Below are 25,574 nucleotides of genomic sequence, written 5' to 3'. Positions count from 1 at the left end.
CCGGTGGAAGATACGTAGGTTCACGTGACCCGATTGTCTTTAACCAACAATTGCGAACGTCACAGTGACCGTCCCCTTCTACGGATAGCACCGTGATGAAATGTGAATCCCCTTATTCTACAGAAATAAGCCCTGGTGGGTCGTGTTTAGACGAATGCTCGTAAATAGACAAGAATGGATCCAGTGACATTGACGGAAAATGAGGCATCGCCGATACACCGGAAATGGGCAATAGAAAGTGTCATGTAATTATTATATCCATCTGTATTATTGTCATTGCTATTACGGCTGATAATATGGGAAACATTTATATTTGCTTTCACAATTATAGCCAAACACTTCACACACTTGAGGTTGCAGTGTCATTAGGGGTTGAGTTTTGATTTAGGTCCACTTTTATGCACACATAGGCAAATCGGGACTGGACTTACGGTTTAAAGTGAGATCCGAACTACTGTTACTCCACCAGATATCGGTGGATAATCCTTGATTATAAGGCGACGACGTTACCACTGCGCCATCATCAGGGAGGCTTTCAGTGTCATTGTGGATTGTCGATACCGAAAAAAAAGGTAGGTATTCACTATAAAAAAATAGGAAGTTTGTTACGGGGGATGGAATGTCGACATTAAAAATAGGGAGTATCGACAGGAAAAGCGCGAATCCTTGGCGTTCTCTTTTTTCAAATCCAGTAACTCTTCTTTCTGCTGGGGCTCCATGTTGGATTTTTCGCTCTAGTGGCGCCCGGTGGTACTAATCCATGAGAAGCTTATCACCTCTAGAAACCGGACTGGCGTAACATTACGCTCACTTTTCGCTGCCGGTGGTAAGAGCTATGAACTTTATGACCAGCACTCGTACATGCACACTTCAAGAGTGGACGCAAACACGATCCAAACAACATAAGGGATAATGTGGCTTCCTGGCAAGAAGTCTAGATTACGTGAAATATTACTCGATTCGGGCCACTATTACGTATTTGTTCAACTAACATGCCCCAAGGAAATTAATATTTTCGCTAGGTTTTTTTTTCTTCAGGTCATCGCACGTTTGAAAGTCGTTACGAGAATACGTAAGTGACTTTTCTCAGGAACTGGTTTCTTGAACCAGGTTAAAATTGGATCTTTCTATGTCGCGGTTGGTGAATGAAAGGTAACAAATTGAACCTCCGACCAGTAGAAATAAGTTGGCGAAAGAACCAACGTACAGAAAGAGTGTAAAATACGGCTGAAATCCTCGGCAATAACAATCTATTACTGCTAAGTATTTATTTCTGATCAGGACCGGATTTAAAAATATGTTTATGATTAATACATTTATTTATATCTATTAATAATTCTGCATTATTATTACTTGCATCTATAAAAAATTAAATATAATAGCACATTATAATACAATATAATATTATTCATTATCTAGCTTACGTGTAGTTAAGATCGCTACAATCTGTATAAAACATCTGATGTGGCATGGAAATTAATGTTAAAAAAAGTAAAAAAAAATTTTTTTGAATAACAAAAAGGGGCATTAGGTACAGTTGATGAACAGTAAAGATCCAGATTATTTTTTTATGCATATTATTTTAAGTACTACTGTGGAAAAATGTTCTTTGGTACCGTCATTTCAAGCCGAATGATTCCAATCTAATTCTTGCCTTCGAGTTACTTTGGCGGAAATTAATAACCTTAGATTATTCAAAATTGCTAAACAAGAATATTTTATTGTTTAATTTTTGTACTTGGTAAATCTTTCGGAAGGTTCAGACCCCCTAGACCCAGTAAACACGTCCTTGTTTTGCTTCTGATGTTTTGGAATCTATAAATAACTGTTAGGATTTCACTGTATTACATTTTCCACCTCGCTTGTAACACTGCGACAGTGACAAAAGTACAGATCATGGTAGTTGCTTCAGCAGACTGCGCATGCGCTCTTTCGCCTTCTGGCAGAAATTGTTTGGCATAACCTCTCTTTCAATTTGCCCCCACAAAAGACGGCCTATTCAAGTTTCTAACACTCTTAAGCCATATTCAATACTCACCTATTAATATACTGGCAATGCCAGTGACACACCTTAATCCGCTCAAACTAACATCTTCTAAAGAGCATTGTGGTTGGAGATTCAAAATGCCAATCAACGGACGACCTTCTACATTATCACACAACGTGTGCATGAAAAATGAGAAACTGAGAACTGAACAATAATTTAACACGTGCCTGAACTACTGCTTTCCCGAGGACACACAGAGGAAGACAGACAAGATAAAATCACAGCTGTGATAAAATTTTGACTCAAAGTGGGACGCTCGGACGGGCAAACTGACTTGAGAACATTTCACGCACTGTTTTACTGTTGTCCGCTCGCTCTGAACTCATAAATAAGGTAGAAAAGACCGGAATGTTTATCGACCTGTTACGCCATGTGAAAGTATAATTGCATTGTCAACGAGGAGTGACGTACCAAAGGCACGATTACATCGACTTTTACGTCTGGAAGAGAAACTTTTCAGAAAAGCCGGGAACTTGAGAACGTTTTCTCTTATTCTCACGAATTCAGAGAATTTTCTACTTCTTCGAAATTACAGAAAAACAGTTTTGACCCGCCCTAATAGCCTACAGGGGAGCATTTCAAAATCATTTATACTATATTATAGAGCAGCGGTTCTCAATCTCCCCGATGGCGCAGTGGTAGCGTCGTCGCCTTGTAATCAAGGGTCCCGGGTTCGATTCCCGGTGGAGGCACATTGTGGTTCGGATTCCACTTTAAACTGTAGCTCCAGTCCCGATTAGCCTTACTGTGCATAAAGTGGACTTAAAACATCAACTCAATTAATCAACCTTCGTGAAATCACGGGACGGGAAATTCCTTTTCTTTTGAAAGTCGATACCTCCCAATCCCAAAAATTTTACTCGAATATACCTTTATTTTCTTAACTGTATATATTAACTTAAAGTATTCACTTGAAATTAAATATTAACAAATAAAGTATGGCATAATCATAAAGAGTAATAGTTTTATTTCTATTTAGCTTGTTAAGTTTAAGTTAGTTGTTAACCACACCTTCTAATGGAATATTGTAGTTTCCTCAGACCAATATCATTAATTTGGTAAGTGCTGATTTTCAGTGGCATCTTGCGTTTTGACACGGAAAACTTCCAAATTAATACAAATTGGGAAATCAAGGACTATATTACTATACGTGGAAAACTGGTAACATTATTATTATTATATTTTGATTAAAGAAAGGGTTTTAGCTTGATCTTGATCTTCTGTTCACTGGCCCCACGTCGCTTTTACTGCAGTCTCCGGCCAAAGTTTATTTTGTTATTGGCACATTTCTCCTACACTCCAGTAAAATATGTTAGTTGGCCACACTTGCTGATAAGCGTTCAAACGTTACACAACGCTTCTTTTGTATCAGACGTAAGGCACCGGCAAGCAGAAAAAGTATGTCATATATACACGCTACATTAATGCTCGATTCGCAACGTGTTTTCGTCGCACTGGCAACAGTGGGTTTTATAGAAACGTTGGGAACAGAATGCATAAAGCAAATAGCGGCAAACGGTACATCGGATGCTTGCAGGCATTGTAACCTACAAAACAAAAAAAACACACTACTTGTAGTTGTACGCGTAGATGAAGCTCAGACTTACGTTGCACACCAAGTCAATGTGTGCAAGGGTTCAGAAGTGTAAAATAAAGCCAGAATCGTTACCTTTCCGGCAAGAAATATGCCATAAAATTATTACTAAATTGCGAGCTCAGATTAAAACTTTTCGAGAACAAAACACTTTAAAAAAATCTGGGTTTAAAAAGGTCAAAACTTGTGGTATCCAGGGATGCCCGCCTACATGGGGGAGGGAGGATTATGGCGCAGACTGTGCCATAGAGATTTTTTGGGGGGGAATTTTTCTCTTCAAGTAATATAAAACTCAACATTTATATATTTTTCTAAAATATAAGTAAAAAAAATACACCTTAAATAAACCATATTTAATCCATTACATCAAGAAAAGAAAGTATTTTGGGGGCAGGGGTGTCCACAGGTGGGTTTTCTATAGCGGGGGGGGGGGGAGAATTCGAATACAGTAGGCCACCTCGGGACCCAACCGTAGGCCGAACGAACCGAAGTAATGCAAGAAAGGCCAATAAATCCTATAAACTGTACGGCCATACATTAAAATTAGTTATATAGTAGTTTAAACCATGTTTAAGTGTATTTTTCTGTACAAAAAAAACATACATCTGGCCTACTTAGTACTTACCGACAACGTGATGTTGTCGACAACATGGCCTAAAGTAAAAACCGAACTGTTAAAAGATATTATTGGCCTACAAAACTAAAAAAAACAAAACTTAAAAGAAGTCAGTAAGGGCGGGCCGAACCATCCGGCGGCCGAACTAGAGGGCGCCTACTGTATTATATTTTGGGGACTATATTTAGTGATATGGTATCCACACGTTTTCGGCGCCGAACGTGCGGAAAGAGAAGCTGGACAAGAGTAAATATCGTGGGATCCTAAAAAGAGTATTGATACCCCATTAAATTAATATTCTTGAAAGCCTGCAAAGAAATGGATGTAAAAATTTTCTTGCTCGCTTCGTGCGTGTTTGGCGTTTTGCTGAGGTCAATGTGAAGTTTTACACTGTAGCTACAATACAAGACATAAACGATATTCTTGATATTGATTAATAACATCACTTCTTAAAATTAAATGCTTAGTATTGGCATGCTGCTTAATTAAAAGCAGGTGCATCATTTGGATTAAACTTCTATTCTCAAGCGAGTTTACTGAAGGAGGAACCGTATTATATTCTCGCCCTGAGCTTAGGAATTACTAGCTAGGGTTCCGAGTTCTCGTCAAACAATAATTCAAGCAGTCACATTGTTGCAGAGTATGTTACTTGCTTTGCTCAGGTTGAATTTTCTACTTAAGTCGTGTAACAATTTGTGTTAAATACTCAGACTGTGGGGTTTATAACTCTTATTCACCACACACAAACTATGTTTAAATGCATATTTATATAATTTATTACATTTAACCCATCAATTTCGAAAATTAAACAATTAAGAAAATATGGATGGTTCAACATGGTCATGTATTAAAATAAACCAATTATTATGCATTCATTCAAACTATTTTAGGGCGATTGTAAAAAAAAAATGATGGGGGAGGAATGCACCGAGGAGGGGCAGGTCAAGTATAGTGTTTAATAAAGCTAAGAAAAAAATTACTTTTAGTAGACACGCTGTCGTAATTAAATAGCCTACTTTATGGGGATTATGACATGATTTGGGGGGAAGGGGTGCGCCATTGGCCTTGAGAAGGGAGATGGGCACACCTGGTGGTATCTGACTTGTAGAAAGGCCAGGGAACTCAAGAAAATTGGCAAGGGGGACAAGTAGATTAATCTTTCAAAGGATAAGGGCAGATAGAACTCTTGTATTGCTGCGGACATAAACTTCAGGTTTAGTTTGTTGTGTGAACAACGTGATTTCACGAGAACTCCATGTCTGCCTAAATACAGAACGACTTGTTGCAACTATGAAATGGGAAAATATTATTTTTATTATTAAAATATGTAGAATAGATGTAATGGGAATATATGTTATTTATAAGCTATTAACTATTTTACATCGTTTCTTAAAAAATATAGATTTTTTAATTACTTTACATGGCTCTTCTATTATTTACGTTCAACACGGTGTGAGTATGGGCACATTGACACTGCTACTTACACGTGTTGCGTTATATGAAAAGGTCAAAGAATTGTTCAAGCATTTATATTTCCTCTGTTGAAACGCAAAGTTGTGTGCCATGACTTATCTTTAATTTATCATTTGAAAACAACACACGCTCGCGCGCGGCCAGAGACAGGTGGCGAGAGGGATAGAGAATCAAGTTTGTGGGTTTTGGGGGATGCATTTGCACTGTTCACCGGGTTTAAAATGACTGTGGAAACTCCAAGTCCCTTACCAGTATTTGAAAGAAAAGACTGGTGCAAACTTCCGTGCACAAAACAGCAACTCAAACCAGTCTTCAAAGTTCACCGTTCTTCCCAGTATCTGGAATACATTAGGACCATATTTACGACCTGCACCGGTTTATCCGCTGCAAGATTATATCCAAGGCTCCAACCTTAGGAAAGTTTGTTTACTTTCTAAATCTTGCGGAAGCGTCCCGCCTCATTCGCGTCATTCCTAGTCACATTGAGTTGAGTCAGTGTCTTCTCTATAATTAGGCTAGTGCAGAATGAGTGAATTGTTACTTTTGGTTAATTGCAACGATGAGGTTCGTGCAGACTGTTTATGTGCAATGCCATTATTAGTCAGCCATACCAACATATTTCGCTTATTATATTTTATGCATACTTTGCCTTTAAACAATTTCGATTTTCTATCCTATTCGACACGCACAATTTCAGTTAAACATGTTCGTTGCAATCTCGGTCGCATCCCTACACAATCGATCCTTATGACGCTCAAATGAACCAAAAACTAACGTTTCGCAAGACTTTTCACTGTGTGTGTTCCACAAATTGTGTACCGTAAAATGTATTTCTGGTTGTGCAGATATGCATGAACATGTATGAACACGCCAAATTCTGAATATACCGTTCAATTTGGCCTGATAAGAACTGCAGAGAAGAACCAAACCGAAGCATCACTGCCTGGCCACAGTGTTCAAATTAATAACGATTCAGGTTTAAATGGCCAATTAACACACCGCCACAACAATATTAAAATGCAATTTGAACCGATTAGCATAAAAGGTGTCGCCGCAATTGTTAAATATAGAATGATCAAGATAGTATGTGTAGCTTTTTAGCTACTGGGTTGTTGTAGCTTGTTGGGCAATGTAGAAACTGATACAACGATCGTAAGTGCATAGCCTATGTTCATGTACACTCCTGTTCAAATAAAGTGGCACACATTTCAACTGTTCAATCCTATAAAATGTGCCACTTTATGTGAACAGGAGTGTACGTACAATGGGATCCATCAGTGTTACCGTGCAAATTGTCCATCACCATGTTCGTGCACTTTATTTGACGCGAGAAGAGCTTCAAGAATTTGACAACTTCTGCACCAGCATACATAAAAATCCCATCGCTTATAAATACACGGGATGTGAGAGTAAAATTAATGGAAATAGTCATGGACAATTTTCACGGTAACTCATGGATCCCACTGTACAGCCAACGCAAATATAATAGTAGACAATTTGTCCAATCTTTTCTTATTATAATTTCTGTGTTGTTTTAAAATGTAAAATTCTGTTGATATTAAGCTAATGTTGTCCTCTGCTTATTGACGTTTATATTTCAATTCATAATAATCACACTGTGGAAAACAGACAATGAAAATGGTGATTGACAATTCGCCTACAATTTATTTTGCCGTTGGGTGTACAAATCAAAGTATCGTGTTCCGGGGACAGGATGGTAAGAATTCTAACTCCTTTTCCTTTCACCCAATTTTCTTTCCTAAGAAGGGAACGTTGGATCCACAGAAAGATGTAGCACTGAATATAAAACAAAAATAAGATATCGGCCCTCGCTGACAGGTGCAGCGAGCCTAGGAACTGTGTCAAGGGCTGTACACTTTTAACACTTCTTCATTCATACTGAGGTTTTTCAAAGAAAGTCTGGGTATGAAACTGGGGGCAAGATATTGAGGGTATAATCTTCTTTGCATGTGCGCTGAGGATAACGTACGACAAGATTTGAGACAATACACACTTTGGCAGCATGTCCAGTTTAAGAATGAGTTTAAAATTATATTTCTCTGCTAATAAATAGTGGCTTCTCAATCCGTGATGACATACAAACTGTAGTGTATGTTGTGTATAACGACATAAAAAAAGAACAAAGAGTAGAACTGTAAAATAATCCGATTTGGTTACTCACTTTTAAAGATGGAATATTCTGCTCTAATCACTTACAACTGGATGTGCGAACCTACATACCAAACAAACGAAACTGTTTAAAGAAACAGGTTACCAACATTGTTACATTAATTTTCCCCTTTATCCATTTGCAATAAAAATGTATCCGACGGCAGGGGCTGTGCATTGGTTCTCGTCTAAAGTACGAGAAAGCAAGAACCAAATAATCGACATCATCATATTCAGTATATTTTGTATTCTTGCAATATACGACAAGGTTAAAATTAAATTCTTCGTCGTTTGGCGTTTATGCCGATCGTGATATTTTCAATGCCAAAAAACAAAAGATATCTTGAAAACATCTTTTTTTCTAAAAGATAAAGTTACTGTTTGTTTTTCACAGTCATTTGGGAAAACCCGAAAAATTAGTGGCGTTAATGGTATCCGCTGCTGTTCTCAAAAACAATCTGGATTTTTTCTTCCACTGATGTAGAATATTTTCTCGGATAAAAGTCTTTGACACTATGTCTCAATCTACGTAATTAAAGTAATCAGTTTAAATAAAGAGACTACGACAGCAGGTCACCTTGATATACGCGTAGAAGCTAAGGTTTTATAAATGTGTGAAACCAAGGGGTCCTGGGTTCAAGTCCGTTGCACGCTGTGACGTCTTATGTATTTATTGTTGCATGTATTCCAATACCACGCCCTTCATATCATCGTTGCGATTCACTCAATGAGGCTATAAAACGGCACAGCACGGCCAAAATACAAAACTATATAATAAATGCAAATACAATCCTACATTTCTGTATCCTGGCCAACCAAATTCCAGTCAGAATTGTAGAAAGTTTTGTTAAACTTACTTACGTGCAGTCAAAGGGGGCATCGAAGGTATTCCCCCAACCCCACCCTCCCAGTAATACTTTGCTCGTGACGTCATTAGGCAGTCCGAAATTTGGATTCGTTCCATCAGTGTTTCATGCAAGTTACCAGGTTTTCTTGTCGTCTCAAGTTTCTTCCCGTCAAACAACGAAGACGACGTGTGACGCGAGACAACGCACCAAGCGTCGAACTCGCTTCTTTATCGCTTGCCCACATTCCACTGTGCCACAAAACCTGAACGTTTTGCTTTTCTTTTATGGGTCGTAAACTGCGAGCAAGTTGGCAGTCGACTGGGTTGGCTGCCAGGGTCTTGGAACTTCCGAAGTTCAATTGTTTTGATCCGCAGTTAGGATTCAAACTGATGGGGGGGGGGTTGCATTTTTTAAGAGGATTTTGACGATGATTATCTGATAATTCTTCACACGACAATTAAATGAAAACTGTAACCCACATTTCAGTGGATTATAAAAAAACATACACGGAAATGGTTTCCAAATACACAAACAAGATTGATTGAATTATTTGCCTTATTTTACTTCGCTTCTTGTGCCACTTTTGGCTAATTTGCGAAGACGGGTATGGGTGATGATATGATGAAATTGATGAACGGACACTCACAAACATCCATGCCCAGGCCAGGATTCGAACCCGGGACCCCTGGCGTCGTAGCGCGATGTGCTAACCACTCCGCCACGGGAGCCGGCACACACAAACAAGAAAAATACGAATGCAAACGAATAGATTCATTTATATGGAACGTGCGTTCGGGTGGTATCGTAGGAGAAATGCGATTCTCCATCTGGCGTGCTTGTATGTGCGATACGAAGGACAGGCGCAAGGCTTCTACAATTAGGATCATTGTAATAAGGTTCTAGTAAGCTGGTACAATGCCAGGGTATTTTGCAAAATTTTTCAATATCAAATTGAATTGGCAACCGGTTTGTGGGATAATCTAAAACAAGGATAAACAATCGAAATTACCGGTATATATATTATCTTACGATTATACTTACCTTATTTACACAAACAATCTGACTTCATACTCTGATACTCGAGTAGAGCCTGGCTCACTATTATCAACAACTCCATGACAAACAAAGCTTGCTTGCTCATTGGGAACAGTTTCGTCGATCGCCTCAAATTCGGGATGATCGCGACGGAAAGGTCACAAATGCCGAAAATAAAAAAAAAAAGGGAGGGAGGGTTGGATCGCGGCTATGAAAATGCTCGTTTCGAACATGATCGTGAAAAGTGCCTCAAAAGAACTTCGACTTTCTTTAAAAAAAAAAACATGAAATGTTGTCATGATCACAGCTAGAAAAATGCCTGTTTCAAAACCATGAAATAGAAATTCATGGGAATATCAACATTTTCGAAAGGAAAAGAATGATCATTACCCAGAACGTATACATATACACTACTAACATGATAAACACAAGGGAGGGGGTTGTTTTAAGTTCACTTTTTATGTACAGATAGGCTAACTGGGACAGACCTACAGTTTAAAGTGGGAGCAGAACCATCACACCTTCTCGCAAGTAACATCTCTTCCACGTATAGTACACGTTGACAACTGTATTGTTTCAGGTTAACGAGGCTTTGGTGCCTGCACCCACAGACCATACAATCGTCTGTGGAGGATTGTGTTCGTCTCTATGTGTCTTTGTGACTGTCTGCGACGCCAAGGGTCCCGGGTTCGAATCCCGGTCGGGCTTGGTTGTTTGTGAATGTCCATTCATCAATTTCATCATTTCATCACTCATCCCCATCTTCGCAAATTAGCCAAGAGGCACAAAACGCGAAGTAAAATAAAACTAAATCAATCAATCAATCAATCTTTGTGACTGTCTCGAGGACGTGCAGAGAGAGAGATAGGTTGGAGGTTCAAACCCCGCCCGCCAGAATATATTCGAAATTGCAGTAAAAATATCGTTCGTTGTTCACTTGTATTACATCGCACTATTTAAATCGCTATGGTCTCAATTTCTTGCTAACAGACAGGAGTATGATTATTCTTACTGCACTGTGTTGTAATGGAAGTCTTCCTAACTTTTCAATCCTGCTAAAATAATAAGATTATATCCCTCAAAAATTGCACAAGCGTTCATGCACTGCAAGTGAAAACTAATTTGATTTTGCACTGCAAGCGACGAAGAAACTGCCACCATACATTTTCAAGTTTTCCAAATAACTAAGAGTGTGTGAGATTCTAAAAGTTATAGTGTCCGAAAAAAGTTGTAAATGGCAAAGTTGGTTCTAAAAGTGAGACAGTCATTTTAGGGAGGAAACAATGTGTAAAAACCAAGCTATTCATAAACATAAATATCCTACGTATATTCAGGAACTGTCAGAATAATAAAAGCAATAATATGCACCCACCCACCCACAGATGCAGTTGAAAATTATAACCTGCTTAACCCCTCCCCTACCATCAGATTATTTTTTTCTGGGAACGTCACTGGATTTAATCTTCATCAAATTAATCTAACCAGTATTCATTCGCATAGTTTCCGCTAGACAAATACAAAGCGGACGAACAGAGTTATACGTGCTAATTGGAGAATATAGTCAAGAATTGAAGAGACAGGGGGACCACGAATCACCTCACTGGTATTATACAATCAATTTCATAAAAATCACCATACCTGCAAAGAAGAAAAAATCTCCGCCCATGCAAAGGCTTCGTCGTAATGTTTCCAAAAGCTGCGTGGGTAAATATAGAGCAACTTCCACCTCGAGGCACTGTAATTGAGCGTAAGAATTGCGTAACACGTTTTGCTGGAATATGGCTGACCTTAGCGCGAATGAAATTAGAAACGAAATTCAAGCAGAGAGAGGAATGCTACAGGAACTGCATCTGAACTGAAGAAGCAAGCGAGTGGGAGATTCTTATCGGAGGCTCCCACAAATGTCTGCTTTCACATTGGAAAGTCGTTTCAGGATGTATGATAATATGACCTTTCTGGCAGTACAGTGGGATACACAAGTATTACCAAGCAAATTATCCACCATTATGCTAATTCCCTTGCAATCCGTGGTTCATGAATTGAGAGAGAATAAAAACAGGTCAGCGACTAAATTGCACTTATTTCTTTTATTATTGACGCGCAAACTACTCTCCGGCCCCTTCAGGACATCCACAATAAATTGATATTCATTTTGTCTTAAGTTCGCTTTGTCCTCTACAATAAAAATCGTATTCGTCTTAATAACCGTAGAAGAGCTCATTGAGGCAAGACACTGCTTCAACGAAAGGTTCAAAATGCACAATTGGCATTATTTATTTTTCTGTTCCATTGGATAATTTACAATGAGTCATTGTTAAGTATACTGAACACAATTAGTGCAGCACATCGATAATACATAGATTATTTGTAAAAATCATTCAATAAATGCAATAGAATACCACGACGAAGTATATATTTTAGTGACGATAGATTAAATGTGTTAAATTTGGTGTTTTAAGTCCACTTTATGCCCAGTAAGGCTAATCGGGACTGGATCTACATTTTAAAGTGGGATCCAAACCACTGTGTCATGTGCCTCCACCGGGCCTCCCCCATGGCGCAGTGGTAGCGTCATTGCCTTGTAATCAAGGGGTCCCGGGTTCGATACCCGGTGGAGGCACAAGTGGTTCGGATCCCACTTTAAACTGTAGGTCCAGTCCCGATTAGCCTTACTGTGCATAAAGTGGACTTAAAACAGCAATTCAAACCAAACCAATGTGCCTCCACCGGATATCGAACCCGGGACCACTTGATTACAAGGCGCTACCACTGCGCCATCGGGAGGCCCCATTTAGTGACAATAGTGTTGTGTTTCTTAATGCAGCTATAGTAGTACATACCTTCTTCAAACCACGTCATGAAAATCCAAACACGTGTTTCCCTATCTTTACTTTACAAAAGGTTGGAATGAGTAGAGGAAGCAAGAAAAAAAATGAACATTTCTTTTAAAACTGAAAATAGTATTAATCTAAGATGGCGACAATAATATTGTCAAGTCCACGTGGAGTAAATGAGGTGTTGCCAATTCAGTTTCATTAGAGATTTCATAACGTGACGTTGCGGCTATCTTTGCCAGGTCGTGTTATTGTGTTGTGCTCATTTCTTTATGCAATGTGGAGACCTTGGGAGTGTATCGTCGTCGCAGTTCGTGTTGGATGTCTAAACACTGCTGGTAAAAGTGACAACGGCGCTTCAGAAAAACGGACGCTGGTTCGAAACCAGATACTGAACTGGCGTTCGAATCAAGACTCGAACTATAACTATGACCCTGTTGTATGTTTCACCGATTCTTAAGAAATACAAGACTGATTACGCAAGTGTAAGATGCTCTGAAGAACTGAAAGAATGAACGTAGTCCGTTTTCGTCGAATATGCACCTTGAAGCAGACCGAAGGATAGACAATGCCATACAACTTTCAAACGCTCCCTTGTCCCTGATGACGAGATCGCAACGCTATCAATTAATCTAGACCCTGGGTGGCGTTGCACCGGAAGGATCCGTTTGGAGGGCAACTAGATTTGCCAAAAAGGTGCCCGCGTTTCGCCTGGCAACACTGCGGAGATGCTGAACCCGTTCAACAGTAGGATCGTGTCCCCGGCAAACGACCTTCCCGCCGGCAGCGCAGGAGTCTCTACCGAAGCGACCTTTCTTGCGAGCCTCGAATGTCCGGGGTCAGATGGTCGAACGCCACATCCTTTCTGCGTTCAACCGCCTCCGTGGCCAAGTGCGTTGAGTGCACTCGTGGTTTCAGAGTTCTAGTCCATTTTGTGTATCCCCCTTCGTCAGTTTCATCAAGTTCACAATGTTGCCACATCGAAGCACACCGAGTGTTCGGAGGTTTAACAGAATAAAATATCTCGCTGTAGAGTTTGTCTTTGTAATCCATGCGATACAGACACTATTTGCTCGAATGGTCAGGGATGACGCAAAAGTGCCCCAGTCGGTCTGACGCTCGAACTACGCAAAGCAGCCCGGTTGACGTTGCCACACAGTGCGCGGGAACCAGAGAAGTTTGTCCCGCTCTCGCATTACTTTTCCCATATGTGGCACCAGCGCAATTCTGCCCAGCCGCCTATTTTCATGGTCGTGCGTTTAGTGTTTCTACAGGGTGACCATAAAGCTCCATTCCGAAAGATTATTGTTAACCGTGCGACTTTTTTGTTCTTTTTTGATTGATTAGGTTTAATTTTACTTCGCTTTCCTGCCACTTTTGGAATCATGAAGATCAGGATGAGTGATGGATGATATGAAATTGATGAAGGAACACTCACAAAGAACACCAATGCCCAAGCTGTAATTTGAACCCGGGACTCTTGGCGTCGCAGCGCGCTGTGCCACCCACTCCGCCACGGAGCTTGGCTTTGTTCTTTTTTGTAACTTTCTTATGTGTCACTGAGAAATATTCTCAATATTAATGAAAATATTCCGATAAATAACGACACTTCTCTAATATTTTCATATTCCTGTTCGCTTCAATGAATTGAACAATATGAGAACAGAATAAGTGAGAATTAGCGTCATATTTCTCAATTATTAAGATATTTTCATAAACAATATTACTCAGTGTCGCAAAGTTACAAAAACAACAACAAAAAAGTTACACGGCCAAGAAGCCAGACATTTCTGCCTCTCAAGATAACCGCGACGATGAAGTTCAATGATTAAATGCACAAACAGAATGCACCACCCAGGTTCGAACCTGGGACCTCTCTCTTCGTAGTGCGCTGCACTGACCGACTATTTCATCACATGGACGGATATAGGAGGGGATCGTCCTTCCTTCCCCCTCACCAAAGCGTCTAAAATTAACAATAAATCGTGAATTAACTGAACTTATTATCATCATCTTTTGAAGTCTAAAAAGGTGATCACCCACTCTTGGTAACAAAAGTTATGCGATCACCCCCCCCCCTTCATCGAGATGCAGTAAGCTAAGGAGGCGCTTAAATTAGACGAAGTTTGAATAAACATGAATTTCCCCCAATACCCTGCGATTTGTTTAGTTTTGTCAATTGTAGTGAAATCAAGCACCCTACAATTTTTATATTTATTTCATCCGTGTTCTTGGCAATTAAAAACGATATTGGTGGTGGCGGCGAATCTTTACCCACTCTTGCCCGCGCACTGCGCTAAACCTTATCTACCAAAGGAAAGTAAACTTCCCTTGCCCCCCCCCCCCCCCAGCTTTGGCACATTGCCCCACAATTTTGGAACCCAATCGCCGCCACTGGATATTGGTGATTCTGTGTGTTTACCACGCAAAAATTCAACGTTTTTCGATTTGATTTTTGCGTCACTTTTCTGCCACTTAGGCTAATCGCGACGATGAGGATGAGTGATACGATATGATGAAACTGATGAAGGGACACCCACGCCTAGATGGCGATTCGAACCCGGGACTTCTGCCACCGTAGCGCGCTGCGATAACCACTCTGCCACGGAGGCCGGCTAAACTTGCAACGCACATGATCCATCCGACACTCGCGGGTTGACCTTACGATGCAAGAGGCGTTGATTTACATTGGCCAGAATATATAAACTACGAAAGCTTGCTTCCCAGAAACGCAGAAAAGTTATTACACAACGTCACGAAAGGCAATTAGGACGCTATTTGCGAGATGCTAGAGAAGGGTTAACCGCCAAATGTTTTCCCCGCGAAGAGAAGTTGTGTGAACATGCAAAGCACGAGGTTTTAGCGCCTTCCATCCAAAGGTTTCCCCCCAGTTACGCACTTCGCATCCAAGGACCAGCACACGCGAAAATTGTAACGAAATTGTGTCCGACCTTGAACGGAGGAACCTTCGGCTAACCCGATTTCCTCAAACCCATTTTCACGTTGTTGGAAGCCTGCCTTGTTGTGACAACATTAGCTTTATCGCATAACTGACTCTCAAACTTTTGAAGGATCGTAACAACCGACACTTTCCTCACATTCACTGGTTCCGCTACTTTATTTCAATTCAATCTTGACGTTTCAGCGCCATTTTGGATTTTAAATGTTCGTGAAATTTTCTAGTCTGTTGAGCATTAGTGGGGTAGATTGTGTTTCAAGCGCATGCCTGCATTTTTCTTGTTCCTGTAAACAATACGTTACACCGTGACCTGCGACCGGCTCCATTCCTGAGGCACCGCCTTGAGTAGCGCCAAAAACCTTATTTGTTTAGTAAGCGTGGCTATTCGTTTTTCTTAGTTAGATTTGTGTAGACAAGAATTAATTGAAGCTACTGCTGCATAACATAATAAATATATTGCAATATCATGTAGCAATTTCAGCTGATATAACTGTTGTATTGATATTATTATTATACTATATTATACATTATATTATTACATGTAATATATTATTCAATATTTTAATTATTTTACTACTATTTACATGTATACAAGTTGATTACCTCTGAAATTTAGATTCAAATATAACTTGAATCTGCATTAATACAAGCAATGTATGAAATCAGTCACGTTTATATGTAAGTATATGTTGTAGTTTCAAATGTCATATTCTTCACATGATTTGATATTGTGTATTAATTTATTGTTTACACAATGCTCTGTGAACACTGTAATTGAGCATGTGCATTTGTGTTCGAAATAAATAAATAAATAAATTATGTAGGTATGAAATAAATACATAGCCAACTACTTTTTCTCAGGGGGTCAGAGTACGATTTCATATCTCACCCCTCAGTCATAGAAACTTATATTTTACATATTATTTTACAAATCGTGAAATTGAAATTGACCTGAAAATACTTTGACAAGTACAGATTTAAGTCCACTATTTGAATAGAAACTGAAGTCGCCTTGTTTCCACAAACATCTTCACTGTGTTGATATATACAGGGAGGTTATTTCAGTCGTTCACCGCCAGCGTTTCGGCCGTTCGGCGGACTCTTCATGCAACAGGTCCCGGCAAATTGCGCTCAGGAAGTCCGTAACAGAAACCGCTTGCTTTGTAATGTTTCCACTTTTCACAATTACAGTTACAATTACAATTGAAATAAGCACGTAACTTGTTGCAAGGATGCTGGAAAAGGTGCCCTCCCAAATACAAATATTTCTGGCGCCTTATTTCTGACATCTAATCTTAGATTAGACATCGCTACTTTTTCCTCAGTTGTCGCGACAGCGCCGGCAGCTTATCGGGGAGTTGTCAGCCGCGAGAGGGCGCTTCATACTGCACGTGTCGGCAGTGATGCCAACCGTAGGGACATTTCCCTACTCATAGGGACTTTTCACTAAATTTCGCCCGCGTAGGGACAGATTTTGCCAAATGAGGGAAAACGTAGGTACTTTTTTCAATCTTGGAAAATGACATTTTTTGAATTAGTTTATCTGGATACTTTTGCGAGGAGGAGAAAAAAGAACTAACTAACAAATCTCCATCAGAATTTTGGAACATGGTATCGGTTACCAAAAACTTTCAAGGTAAGTTCTTTTTTGAAAACATTTCCACTCTCGCGAAAATAGTGCTAACATTGCTGCATTCTAACGCTGAAACAGAAAGAATATTTTCAATGTTAAGTGATACAAAAACAAAAAAGGTAAATAAAATGGGACCAAAATTGTTAAAGACTGCAGGAAATACAGCATATATCACCAACCAACATCTATCTCTTCACAGCAGCAACATGTATGACTTCAAATAACATAATCAACAGTAAACGACTCAACGTTATTTATTAGGGGTGTGCGGGATCCCGAAAAGTCAGGACCGGGATCGGGAAAAAAAATTCCCGTCCCAATCCCGACTTCGGGAAATGACTTCCTGACTTTTCGGGATCCCGAGCAGTCGGGAAATACCGAATGGTCACTTTAAAAAGTCGTTAATTCTCGACGTTTTCTGCATTGTAAGTTTCTGGAACTTATCCAAAATTGTAAGTTTTTATTCTAGAAATGCAAAAACAATCACTTAAAGTGAAAATGACTTGTAGAATTCGAGATATCCAGTGCTTCCGAAAATTTCCCGTCCCGAAAATTTTCCGACTTGGTCAGGAAATTGCAAATTTTTAAGTCTCGAATGTCGGGATTTAAAAAAAATTCCCGTCCCGATCCCGTCCCGACCCAAAAAATTCTGTCCCGCACACCACTATTATTCATTAAGGCAAGAATTTACAATACCGGACCATTCTGTAATTTCTATGCTACGTCTTATACTAACGAAATAATTAGTCGTGATGATTTATCTCAAGTCAACATGTTGGGGTGAGGTGAAAAAATTGTTCATTAACGTGTAGAAGTTGTAAAACAAGCTTTTCAATTCTCGCAATGATTCTCCGTATACAAGTATGGTAGCCATATTTGTTGATATGAACAAATTACAATTAGTTACGCTGTCTACAGCGTTGCCACACTGTTGATTTCATACTTGGAGAGCATGGATTGTGTAAGAATGGCGGAAGAGAACAGTAAAAAAGTTGTTAATGTTGTACAGATTGTTAGGTGGAGTGTGCAGGAGGATGGCTGTGGGCTAATTAATAAACTTATGGATTTCAGTATATTGCCCAAAGAACGTGCTTACATGTGACAGCGACAATCACGATGTAGAAGAACTGATTTGATTACAGGTAAATTTGGCAACAGTACATCAATCATAAAATTGCAGGATGCGAAAATGGCGTCTTCGATGATGAACGTTTGCCGTTAAAGTGCTACGAAATAAAGATTTTTTATCGGTTCGTAATCACAATTACCGCAAATCCATTCAGGAATAGCCCCACTGACCATTCTCGGTAAGGTTAGGTTAAGTTAGGTTAGGCAAGGCAAACATAGTTAAAATTTGGGCTCGAAAAATACATGCACGGGTAGCCCCACAAACCATTGACGGATAGCCCCACGAACCATTCAGGTACGGTTAGGTTAGGTTAGGATAGGCAAACATAGTTAAAATTTGGGGTCGTAGTAATATCAGGAATGTATATTTCGTGTTTTAAGTATTGGAAACACAAAATCTTGCGGTAAATAATGAGCAATCGTGCCGATCGCGGACCACTCAATTTCACTTATTTTGCAATTTCTACACGTGACCCCCCAAATGTTAACTTCAAATTCGTGATTAGGAGGCCTCAATTAGTGAGTATGCGAAATATTACAAAAATCGGGGAGGGGTCATGTATTGTAAATTCGCTCCTTCATTAATTGTGGAAGAACCGAGCAGAAAGATTTGGTAAGTAAATGTGTATATTTTATCTTCTGTTTTGGATGCTCATGAGGTGTTGTTTTTTTTAGTCACTTTACTTGGCGTAGGGACATTTGGTCAGTTGTAGGGACATGTTGACTACGTCTGTAGGGACATTGCCGAAAAATGGTTAGCAACACTGCCGGCTACCAGACGTAGTCAGTGTACGTTCATGTTCACTTCTGTTTGCGTTTATCAGTACGCGTGTTGTTTATACTGTGTTATTGTACTGTGCTACTCATGGCCAGTGCTTTATTGTGTGTTAATTGTTATTCATTCATTACTTATGCCGTTAAACAAATATAGTCATGAACAGAGAGTTTTTATGTACGATAATTACGTGAAAACGAATTCTTGCAGAAAAGTGGTCAGGGAATTACGAGAGACAGGATCTCTTGAACCTAAGAAACGTGTTGTATTGCTGTTGGAGGTAATTTTAAACATCTCTTATAACACAGGAGGTTAGTGATCATCATTATTATTACTTTTAAATATCATTTTACGCTTTCGGTTTGCTTTATGCGCCGGGATGCTGTCTTCCATTTCTGTCAACTGACGATAAAGTAGCGATGTCTAATCTAAGATTATATGTCAGAAATAAAGTGCCAGAAATATTTGGATTTGGGAGGACACCTTTTCCAGCATCCTTGCAACAAGTTACGTGCTTATTTCAATTGTAATTGTAACTGTAATTGTGAAAAGTGGAAACATTACAAAGCAAGCTGTTTCTGTTACGGACTTCCTGAGCGCAATTTGCCGGGACCTGTTGCATGAAGAGTCCGCCGAACGGCCGAAACGCTGGCGGTGAACGACTGAAATAACCTCCCTGTAGTTCCCTAAATACTTTTCGCCGCCCCACACACCCCCTCGTTATGGTAGTCAACATGATTCTATGTATCTTGTGAAAAGGTTTTCTCCTTATTTCTTGAATTTGGCAGTAAATTGCTGTAAACCACAGAATGTTATTTGCAATAACATATGGCTACAGTTTCACCAGGGCCTCCCGATGGCGCAGTGGTAGCGTCGTCGCCTTGTAATCAAGTGGTCCCGGGTTTGATACCCGGTGGAGGCACATAGTGGTTCGGATCGCGCTTTAAGCTGTAGGTCCAGTCCCGATTAGCCTTACTGTGCATAAAGTGGACTTAAAACAACAAATCAATCAATACAGTTTCACCATTAGAATTATATGAACATTTTCCAGACATTTCCCTTGCACTCCACTGTGTAGGTTATAAAGCCCACTTTATGCTCAGACAGGCTAATCGGGACGAGACCTACATTTCATCGTGGGATCAGACTATTTTGCAATGTTCCTCCAGCGTGCAATTATTATTGGTTAATTAACGCCGTTTCGCTATCTTCATAGGCTAATGGCGACGATGGAGATAAAAATGATAGCATGGGGGATTTACAAGAGACAGATTTCGAATACACGACCTCTGGTATCTTAGCGTGATACGCTAAATACTTTTTCGAGTCACAATTTATAAATAACCAGAATGATTTGCCGAGTTATCCCTTTTCTATACCACGAGAAGCTTGGCAATCATTGGCCAGCAATTTCTTCTTGAGGCTACCCTTAAGTAGGTTGATGCAGGAAGAGGGTTTCGCTCCAGCGCCAAATAGTTCCCACGGACGACGCTAGATAGCGCACGGAATCGAGAGCTTCTACGCTCGAAGTCGAATAGTACACGTATGACTGTAATTTGTGTGTGATATTGGGCCGTCAAATATGGATCGTGGTTTCGTGAAGCGAAAGACGCATTGAAATTTAAGTGAACATAATCATCTTCATGTTAAATTAGTCTATCTTATCAATACAGTGGTGTATGGAAATAAAATAGAAATTTGTGATGTGAAACTACGAGGGCGAATATTTTACATCTCTTTAATTTAAATTAAAAAGAGAGGTACTTCCCCTACAATCATTGTCACATGAAAATATTCCATTGTATACGTTCGAGGGTGGGCGACTCGAACGAGTATGAATGAGCGAGCGAAAGTAGTCCGACGCAGTATTCTACTGAGTACTATCGTGCATTTATACCTAAGGTTTTATTTGTGCGTAGTGCGAGGCCAGGAAATTAAAAACGTTCGGTAAATAAATTATACGGTTTGCTACACTGAGAAGTGGCTTTCTGACAGGACAAGTGTTATAAAAAAGTTACCGTCCTTGGGAAGACATAACCGACACTGTGGCCAGTTGAGTAACGAGTTAGTTATCCACGGCGCATACTCTTAAGAAAGCGTAAGGTATAGGAGCTGGCACTATTCACCTCAATCAGCATAAAGATCCTTAGTTGCGTAACCTCCCAATCATCTCGTAATGAAATATGTACATGCAGAACTTTATATTACTCTTAAGAATGAAAGTTGTACCCTAGCGGTAATATAAGACGAAACTCTGTTCCTTTAAGTAACAATGTTAGACGAAAAATAACTTAATATTAGCATAGAAATATGGAAGTTCATAATGAAAATGGTTGTAGGTTATAACCTCAATTCATGTGGTTATTGTTGTTGTTGCGAATTCTGAAGTATGGCCGTTTAATTGTCTTTATTACTCCATCTATTTAATTGTCATCCATTCATCCACATCGTTGCGATTAATTTAGTAGAAGAGAGCCGTTGTAGTACACAAGTAACTTCGCAAGTACAAAACATTGTTTATTGTAACCAAATTCTTTCAGTAATCATGCACATTCATGTAGTTACCAAATAATTCGATCAAAATTAATGAATTAAGTAGAGGCTATAAATTTGTTTTTAAAATTTAAGGTTAACAAAAAAGTTAACCAAACGTGTATTTTCATTCAAACAAAATAAGTTTTTCTGTGAAATAAAACACGTTTTTCTGTTATTCTGTGATAAAACGATAACACAATTCACACTTAACTGACACAGTCATTGTCAGAAATATATACAAAATAGAAGTGTCTTACGTTTAACTAACTCTCTAGCCTTCTTAAACCAGAAGGTTTATGGCTGCAGCAACACAAGCCACCCATCTGTCCCTATCCAGGGCAAGATCAATCCAATCTTTTCCATCCTTACCGATTTCCTTTAGATCAATCTCAAAGTTATCCCTCCATCTTCGTCTTGGCCCTCCTACAGGTCTCTACCATCAGGTTTCCCAACAAGAATCCTGCAAACTCTTCTTTCCTCTCCCATTCGTGCCACATGGCCTGCCCACCTAAGTCTTCTTCATTAATCATTCTAATAATATCTGGACATGAATACAAATTATGTAACCTTCTCCACTCACCTGTCTCCTCATTCCTTTTAGGTCCAAATTTAAACAGACTTTAAATAAAAAAAATGTGTTTCTCGGGCGGTTGTTGTCATTAATTATCATAAACTTGTAAAATATCAACAAGAAAACAATAAAAGTGGATGAAAACGTACACATCTGTCGCTTCGCTTCGCAAACAGCTCCAGTAACTTCAAATACAAGCAGACGGGAAACGTCTTTATTGGTTTATATCAAGACGGTACTGAATATGAGAGACGGGCGTTTCATTTCATGCCCTCGGTCGTTTTCTATCGCTTAGCAATCTGCGGTTTTGACATCATGAAATGTATAATCTGAATTCCAATGTCACATCTCCTCAACAGCGTGCTGGCTTAAAAAATGTTAAGAAGTAGTTGCCAATTCTCTGGACTGTCAGGAAATATCAAGTTCATAAATCTGGCATGGGAAACCTGGGCATGTTATGAGGTGAAACGAATTACGACAGCGTTCTGAGGTTGCTCGTGTCGTTGATTGGTTCAGGGTTGGATACAATTGTTATAAGTAAAGCTATGAGCTTCCATGCGTCGGTGGAAGTTATTTCATTAATCTATATATTTCTGAATTTTATTTTAATGGGTTATTCTTACGAAACGTAAGAAAGGCGGGGACAAAAACAAAACAGGGGAGAAGGACACAGATCATATGCAAAGTAGTTACAGGCAATCTAGAGCATTCCGTGACGTTCGCTAAGAGACTCGGCGGCAAGCGGCCCGCCATCAGCGCTTGTCTTTCCCGGTGAACGGGGTCCTCGACGGTCGCTAGAGTCGGCTATTAAAATTACAGTTTTCATACTGTGTACTAACCTTGACTACGGAAGGTGTTGAAAATGATGTCCCTCTGCTGCAACACATTCCTGGCATCTCCCAAGGAAATTGGCATTTACACGTGCAAGTTCGTCTACTGTAATTCTCCCGATTTCTCGTACAATACTCTCTTTTGACTCACGGATGGTGTGCAGATTGTCTTTGTATACTTTATTTTTTTGATTTCCCCATTTTTTTTTCCACTTTTATTCAGAACTGGCCCTGTTACTCTAAACTTTTTTTACGAGGTTTAATATAATGGTCCTATGTGGAACGGGAACACCAGGAAATTTCGTTGCAAAACGTCGTCGCACTTCTCCACAATTTCTCCCTCCGAAGTAACACTCGACAAGATAAATCCTTTGTTGTAATGTAAACTTTTGTGGTGCCATATTAAGCCACAATCTTCAACACACGAACACAACACAACACAACACAACTTCCGAGGGAGGATTATACTGGCGTCAGTCTGCAACGTCAACAGAAAGGGAAAGAGAGCGAAGGCAGGGAGAGCGAAAAAACAGACTGTAGCGTGCGACCGTCGCGGACCCCGTTCACCGGGAAAGAAAAGCACTGACGCCGGGCCGCTTGCCGCAGTGTCTCGTATCGAATGTCAAGGAATGCTCTGTTACAGGCAATCTACCTACATGCAAACATTTATCTGCATAAAATAGCTATATTTTGTTTTTATATGTGTTATTTAGCGTCACATTTCCACCACCTTTGGCTAATCGCCACGATGAGGATGAGTCATGATTACATTAAATTGATTAGCGGTCACTCGCAAAGTATCAACTATAGAGCGACCACAAACAAAAGAATCTTCGGCCAAAAATCTTCGCGCACCTTCCTCTTCATCCGTTCATCTCGGGCCATATGGAAGCGTGCTCCACTCTTCCCCTCCCCTCCATGCGGGAGAACGGTGCACAGGAGTCGCGGGTCTGCGCAAGCTTTTCTGCCTGTGGTTCCACTATATGCAACTGATGCGAACTTACAGTAAGCTGCATATGATGTGCAAATAATCCTGGCATCTAAAATCGTTGCTCTAAAAAATAGATACCTCTGGTAAAAGAGCAGCAATGGAACACGATACGCTGACGACGCATCCCGCCTGCACGAACGCGACCGACTAAGCCTCCCTCCCTCCTTGCGACGCTGCTCTCCGGTCCACGCGTGCAAACGAGAGCACTCTTCCGCAAATGCAGCGGGTTGGCCAGGCATCGGCCCTCAGTGAGATGGTGAGCCACGGAAATTTACTTCCAAGATACAAGCATGCAATTGTGTGTGGTGTTTGTGAAAAATATCCAGTGGGGGTATATTCCAGTAACTACCCTTGAATTCCAGTAACTATCCTTGAAGCACAGGAATATTGGTTCTTGGCCCGGCGGAACTGTAGTGGTATAGCTTCTTCACTCCTAACATTCTGTGGAAACTAGGAAAATAATTCACCAAATTTCTAGTAAGTAGAAAGAACTTACATATTTCTGAAAAGAACCTGTAAACGCATTTTTAAAATGAATAGTTCTTACGCGAAAAACAGCATTTTTCTCCCATGAAAACTGCCGAATCCCCCGCCAATGATGATTATTGTACTGAAACAATTAAGCTTGAATATCTAAATGTGAAAAAAAAAAAAGTTGTGAATTCCACCACTTACATTTTCTTAAACTCAAACAACGGCAACAGCGTACATTCATCTGGATGTAAAGATGCCCATAATAGAATTATTAGATTCGATGCTGTTACCATGCCGTTAGTGAAAGTGTGATTTGTGGAAATGTCGGTCAGCCTAGTCCGCTACAGTCCCTGACGTCTTTTATGTATTGTGGCATGGTTACTGACCTGCCTGCGTTCAAGAAAGCTGTCTGCCAAAGCGACGAGGCACAACGGATACAAGAGCCAGTGACTGTGTACGAATTATTACTGCGATTCCCATGCTCTGAAATTTCAAGCGCCACGGCATTGGTTTTACCTTTACGCAAGAGAGTGCATGCACAAGTTCGATAAACGTCGCTACAAATCAAAAAGAGAAAAGTACAGTAAATACTCGGGCAACCAAACTTAACTGGCCGAATTCTCAAAAGTACAACAGGTCTGCCATTACGAAACGTGGGGTCCAGTGTGTAACTATACATGCCCTTATGTTTGGAAAGTGAAAATATGGACAACTTCCATTTCTCTTCACGTTACACTTAAAGCAGCATTGCTATTAGTATTGCGTAATTATTACCTACTATTACTACATATTATATAAACACACAAGAGTTTATGCTATGAACAAACGATACTTTTTGTGCTGTTGAGACCTTGTTTCGACGCTACGAGCCCTCGAAAAGCATGCTATTTTATCCAGTGTGCATGCAACCATGCACTACACATTCATCGTTGCCACTGACAGTAGTCTGTCGTTTAACGTACTAAAAACATTATACCTTTAAGGTTTCATTTTTCTGTAGTAAATAAGCCGATTACAAATTGAGCTGTATTGCTAATTTAGCTGTCTTGCCTTTCTTTTATT

General features: G+C 39.9%; 1 protein-coding gene across 6 annotated transcripts in view; it reads right to left on the bottom strand.

Annotated features, from left to right (window-relative positions):
- Positions 1-25,574, bottom strand: part of LOC145987602 (uncharacterized) — a 616,185-nt gene that overhangs the window by 59,421 nt on the left and 531,190 nt on the right. The gene's annotated exons all lie outside the window — the stretch shown is intronic.

The sequence above is a fragment of the Lepisma saccharinum genome, chromosome 5 (assembly GCF_977018435.1).
Source record: "Lepisma saccharinum chromosome 5, izLepSacc3.1, whole genome shotgun sequence".
In the NCBI taxonomy this organism is placed as follows: domain Eukaryota; kingdom Metazoa; phylum Arthropoda; class Insecta; order Zygentoma; family Lepismatidae; genus Lepisma; species Lepisma saccharinum.
This window is presented reverse-complemented; position numbering and strand designations above follow the sequence as displayed.